Below are 6242 nucleotides of genomic sequence, written 5' to 3' on the forward strand. Positions count from 1 at the left end.
TCCAAGTGCAGCCTGCATTCACCACAAACGCAGTGACAGCTCATTCAGAAGACACAAAAGGCAAAAGAAAAGGCAACAACTGCTCTCTGTCACAGGTGGTCAGCTTCCTCACGACCGCTAAAGCCATCTCTCCCGCTTTCCTCCTCCTACTGTCCTGCAATTTTTTCTGTCCGACACCGCCTTCTGACCCATCATAAAAACACATCTCATCTTTGAAAAATGTGTGGGATTTATTTTATGCACACACAGACAGACAGACACACACACACACACACACACACACACACACAAGTATTCAGCCCTCAACTTCACCTAAATAACCGGTTCAATTAGAACCACATGTATAATCAGGCCTCAGTCTAAAGCAATGTGGCGGCAGTTTCACTGTGCAGTCAATCACTTCAATACACAACCAGAACATTCCCCCACTTGCTGGCTGACCATGTATAATAACACCTTCATTTAATCCATTAATCATTAATAATATTTTGAAGCAGTAACAAGCCATAATTGCTATAGTAATAGTATTCAGCGATTTCATATGGAGATGTGTAGATTTTCTTTTTCCACCTATTTAAATCACTGGAAAAGGAACTATTTCATTTCATAAAAAACAATGATACACTAAATTAAAACAATATTTCATTTTTTAAAATAATTACACAGCTGTAACAGCCTGGATAATATCTTATAATATCTTATCCCATAATGTTTCCACATTTAAAAGGCCAACACACATGTTCAGTTCAAATGCGCACACCCTACAATAACGGCAGCTTCAGGACCAACACTTGAAACAATTCCATTTAAAAACATGCTTTCGCTCCCTGCACAGAAAGATTTTTTTTTTTTTTTTTTTTTTTGCTTTTGCTTTTCTCAAACCCCATCTAAAGGATATTGAAAATTTAACCATTTCAGCTTTTAAGCAGGTAATGCACTAAGTGCTGCAATAGAAGTAAACCTGTGAGTATCTATCACAGGTCAAACCCTACATGTATAGCAGTGTCGTATACGGGTGCTCTTCAACATCACTTTGGAGCCAGAAGCCCACTCAGACTTGTGGGTTTGGGATAGCAGGAGGGCTTTAATGAAGAGAGAGTGAGAGATAAAGAGACGGACAGGCGAGCCATGAAAGCTACCGACGCACAGGACATTTAAAACTTCAAATACTGTCCATTTTCACTCAAGCAGGACAGGTGAATTGAGAAAAAAGCACTCTCATACACACACATTCCCGCACTCAGATATATACACTCTTCCACACATACATTCACATGTGCTCCTGCTGGAGGTGAGGACTCTCTGAGTGAGTTTATGGACTAACACAATCATGTTGGTGGCTTTTAATCAAGCTGAAGGGGTTTTAAAGCACATGAGATCCATAGCCATTATTGCCTGTCTCTAGACGGTCTCATACAAGGCTCCAGTCACACCCCGGCACACAGTCACGCACACAGGACCGAGCTGAAAACCATCATTTAAGTAATGTGTCAGTGAGCATAAGAGAAACAACTGTCTGCTGGAGAACAGAGTCTGAAAGCGATAAAAATCAGCAGAACATGAGCGACTCTTACAAACAGTGAAAGAAAACAGGACATGGAAAAGACACAGCTGTCCAGAGCAGGAAAAAAAAGCAAACGAGGAAAAGTGTTGAAGCAAGTCAGATGAAAAAAGTGGCAATGCTGAGGCAAACACACAGACAAGGGCACACAATAGCCGACAGGGAGCAGAGAGAGTTTATCTGTCTCTGACACCTCTGGCTTCCTGCACACGTACACGCTTTTCCCCAAATAACTACTTCTGCCTCTCAAATACTCTTTTGTTTCATTGTCTCCTATTATATTTTCATGAAAAGGCTGTCACTGATGTGATAGCCTATCAACCAGCAAAGCTCCACACAGATATGATAACTTCACAGTGATTTCATACAGTTGGTAAATGCTGCAATGTTTGAACAGAAGTAGAAATAGAAATGATCATTTTCTCTGTCAGTCATCAGTGTCTCACTGCTCCCCTTGCAAGTCTCTTTTCGAGGTTTGGAAGTGATAATGAGTTTTATTTTAAATATAAAGGTACAAATAATTTTTTATCTCATAGCTATATATTCTGCCGACAACATCATTCTTTAAACTGAGAGATCTCAGCTGCTGAGCCTTCACTGCACCAAAGAAACACTGAGCAGCAGAAAAAAACTTGTTTTTCAAAAAAGAAAATCAACATCACAAATGATGGAGCTATTTTTTTTTATCAAAAATAATTAACATATTTAGAATAATAGACAAATATATAGAAAGCATTAATCTGAGGATTACAGTTGTGTGATTATTTTTGCACTATTTAAAATTGTAAGAATATGCTGGTATATAAAACACAGTGTCTTAGCTAAAATGAACAAATGTTAAAATTCTCTTACAATTTTGATCATTTAAATATTCCAGCATGACCACTGTACATTAAAAACATTAATATGCAGTTTTGTTTTCATGAAGGCTACAACTTAATGTGCATTTCATCTGAAATAAACTTAATAAAAAAAAAAAAAAATCTAATTCTGCATCTGTATACACTTCACACCAGGAGCTCCCAGCCACCACAAAATACCTGCTTTCCGGTCTGACACCAGAAAATCTGACAAGGTCATAAAACGTGATGAAGAGCTTTTTCATTCCCGCTGGATCTTCTATTAAAGTGCAATTAAAAGTGTGTCATCGCGTCGCGGAAATGCCAGCACAGAGGACAGGTGGGGGGGGTGGTGGTGGTGGTGGTGGGACACACACACACACACACACACACACACACACAACAGGAGAGCGAGGACACAGTAAATAAAATTCATTATGCCAAATGCCCCGGCGCCCATCAATCACGGGGCAATAATGCCCGTGTCAGGGTGTGCACCCACACGGCCCTGTATGCTTTTCTCTCAGTGACAGACAACTAACAGCAATTAATTGTCATTTCATCTCTCCCTCTTCTTCTTCTTTTTTTTTTTTTTTTTTTTTGTTGTCTGCATCTTTCCACCATGCGGGACCTGAGTCCCTCTGACATGGTGGGATGTTCTGGCTGGTGTTTGAAATTTGATGATGGGAGTAAGTTCATTTTGAAAACGCCTCAGCTGACGCCACAGTGTCGACCACTGCGTGTTCTGCGAAGAGGAGGCGAATTAAAACTGTTGATCTCGTTATGATATGTTGTTTTTAAAATTATACAGTTCCGGTAGGAAGTTTTTGTTTTTTCTTTTACTCTATAAGAAAAAAAAAACTTATCCTCTGTGGTGTGGGCCTACTCTCATGACGAGGAAAAGAAGAAGGGAAAAAACATGGGTCATGCAGAGGTTCTGCTACAGACTTCAACCCCCTCAATTTCTAAATTTACACCAAGTCACCTCTAAATATCTACAAATATATCTGATATTTTATGATCACAGGGATGAGCCGGATATTTTTCATGCGATTTGCCTAATTCAAGTATGATAAGAAAAGATTTAAGACGTGTTACAGCGCTCGTATAAAAGCTGTCAGCAAAGCCTGCAGATGTGATCCGGCTGATATTCGCGTTAAAAGCGGGATTAGCCTCAAACTTTTACTGGGCAGGAGCAACTTTCTGCACTGTTGAACCGCTCATCTGCACATATTCCTGTTATTTATTCAGTGCGGTGTGACTCTGTGTTGAAGACTGCAGACACGGTGAGGTCACACACCGCGGTCGCAATTTCTAAAAGTCAAAAGCGTTTGAAAAGAAAACTCTCGTCTCCAACTGTGTCCACATGGAAGCTTTTTCTTTTTTCTTTCTTCAAACGAGTCTCTCCTCGTCACCGAGGGCCGTGATGCTGCTTTACAATTTACAACGTCACTGTTAAATCGTCAGAAACAAAATTCAACAATTCAAATGCTTAAAAATGATACTAATAATGATAAGGCAGGACGGTGTTTTGCGGCCGTGAGCAGAGCAGGTTTATAAAGCGATGACCAAGCATCCAAACGATTCTCAGGCGGCTGTGTAAAATTATCAGCACATAACCTGTGTCGGTGTTTATTATCTAATCCCTTAACAAGCGGACGCGGTGTTAAAGTTGGTTGCCTCCATTCAGATCCACTCCCGACATCTTAGTTACAGTCCCAACCTGTGGGACAAACTTTGCGTTCGTCTCATGAGCGAACACAATGACACTTTCTGTGAGCCCTGGCCCTCTCCCTCCACGGAACTAATGCTTCATAGATGAGAAATACGTATAGGACTAAATGTGGATTCACAGAAACCTGGGTTTGGGTGTTAAACGTGCTGAAGTGGCGAAGAGGTCGGGAGAAACTTAATCCACCGCCGGTTTCCTTTCTATCGGAAAGCTGGGAAAAAAAAAAAAAAAAAAAAAGATGAGAACAGCCACACTTCAAAGACGATTTTAAAAACGTGGCTGATAAGTTTCGCGTCTCAACTCTCCAGAAGAGACCGAGAGTTCAAATGAAACGTGGAGAGAGGGAAGCGCGAAGGGGGAAAAAGCGGCCGCTCGGCTGGGTGACGCTCCCCAGCACCCTGTTAGACTGCGAGGCTGAGTTTGGAGGAGTTTGACAAACAATGTGCGATGAAAAGTTGGAGCTCGATGTTTCTGAGGAAGTGAGATGTGAGCAGCAGGGAGTTTCAATGGGAGAGCGGAGAGAGGGAAGAGTGAGGGGAGATGAAAGCGGGGGAAAGGAAAAGTGTAGATAATGCATCAACCTGTTCTCTCGTTTTCTGAAGAAGTCAACTTTCACGCCAGTGGTTGGACCATGTGGACAGCCCGCTTCTGCTCCTCAAAGCCCCGGCGCGTCCACTCTCTCTTGCGGCGACAAAGGGGACACAAACCGACGGGACGGAGAGAGGGGGGGAAAAAAAAAAAAAAAAAAAAAAAAAAAAAAAAAAAAAATGGAAAGAAACAGAGAGGAGAGAGAGACAGAGAGAGAGGGAGAGACAGAGAAATCTAGGATCTAAGACCGCAGGACCATTACTTTAGACGACAAAGCGTGCTCGTTAGTCCTTTCCTTTTCCCTTTTGTGTGCGTCCTCTCTCCTCGGAGTGGCCCCTCTGGAGTGAAGTCAGAACAATACTGCCGCTAAAACTCTGGCACTGTGCGCAAGTTGCCGCGGAGAAAGCGCGCAGCTTCTCGTCTTGTTTTGTTGCGTCTGCTTCCCCCGCTATCTGTTCAAGAGGCTCACTCAGCGCGGATAACCTCTCCACCGGTCCTCACTTTTTGGCATCCCGTCTGTTGCTTGCTCGTTCGCTGGTAATCAGGGTTGAATCACTAAGGCTGTGCGTGTGCGTACGAGTGTGGAGAGAGAGTGTGTGTGTGTGTGTGTGTGTGTGTGTGTTGCGGGGGGACAGTTTGCTGCGCTACCGTAATGCCTCTAAAGCAGGTGCGCGTTTTCATCCCTGCCCTATCCTCGCTGAGCCCTGGCGCACAATAGAAAAACAGCAGCCGGCGAGAGGTATCTCTCTCTCTCTCTCTCTCTCTCTCTCTCTTTCTCTCCCTCCCTCCCTCGGTCTCTCTCTCAGTGTGTGTGTGTGTGTGTGTGTGTGGATGAGGGGAAGGCACTGATCTTTTGACCTCTCTTTGCATCCCGGCTGAGTTGTGCTATTGTGGAGGCAGAGAGGAACAGATGTTAGCCTGCACAGAGTTTGAGCTCAGAAAACAGTGAGAAACAAAGCGCCATCACCCAAACACAGCTAGTCTGCTAAGAATCACTTGGCTTTTCTATACTTTTCATTGATAATTTTGGGCTTATTAGTAAATAAAAAAACATCATTTAAAAAATGGCTGCAATTCTCTGCAGTTTGCAAGTAGCATATACATTTCTTAATACATACTTTTTGTGCTCTTGACAGACCTTATTGCAATATCGCTTTCATTTTTTAAACACTGCATGGCATCAATATTGATTTATGTCAACCTAAGAAATGTTGTGATCCACAAATATAAAAATAAGTGTAAAATCAGTTTAATTGGGTTCACTCTCTTACACACTTACCTTGGAAATTGGATAAATTTTACTGTCTGTCTAACTCACTATGTCCTTTATGTATTTTGGAAGCTTGACAACTCCTTTTGCAGAGTTATTACCATCTTTTTTTTTTTCCTCACAGCCACATTAATTTACTAATTGATAGCATAATCAGTGTTGAGATTACTGTCTCTGATGAAATTTGGAAATTACATCATACCTGTCGCTGCAAAAAAAAAAGAAAAAAGGAAGAAAAAAAAAGTGCCATAA

At 41.9% G+C, this 6242-nt stretch overlaps 1 protein-coding gene across 4 annotated transcripts in view; it reads right to left on the bottom strand.

Moving 5' to 3' along the window:
- Positions 1-5313, bottom strand: part of foxp4 (forkhead box P4) — an 89611-nt gene extending 84298 nt beyond the window's left edge. For 3 of the 4 annotated variants that reach the window (XM_071493818.1, XM_071493817.1, XM_071493815.1), the window contains exon 1: positions 4714-4852. The gene's annotated coding sequence lies outside the window, so the exon portion shown is untranslated. Of the gene's footprint in view, positions 1-4713 lie in introns of all 4 variants that reach the window. The other variant, XM_071493816.1, reaches the window with a different exon arrangement.
- Between the last annotated feature and the right edge of the window lie 929 nt (positions 5314-6242).

The sequence above is a fragment of the Trachinotus anak genome, unplaced genomic scaffold, assembly GCF_046630095.1.
Source record: "Trachinotus anak isolate AG129_WGS33_773 ecotype Australia unplaced genomic scaffold, CSIRO_AGI_Tana_v1 ptg000013l, whole genome shotgun sequence".
Classification (NCBI taxonomy): domain Eukaryota; kingdom Metazoa; phylum Chordata; class Actinopteri; order Carangiformes; family Carangidae; genus Trachinotus; species Trachinotus anak.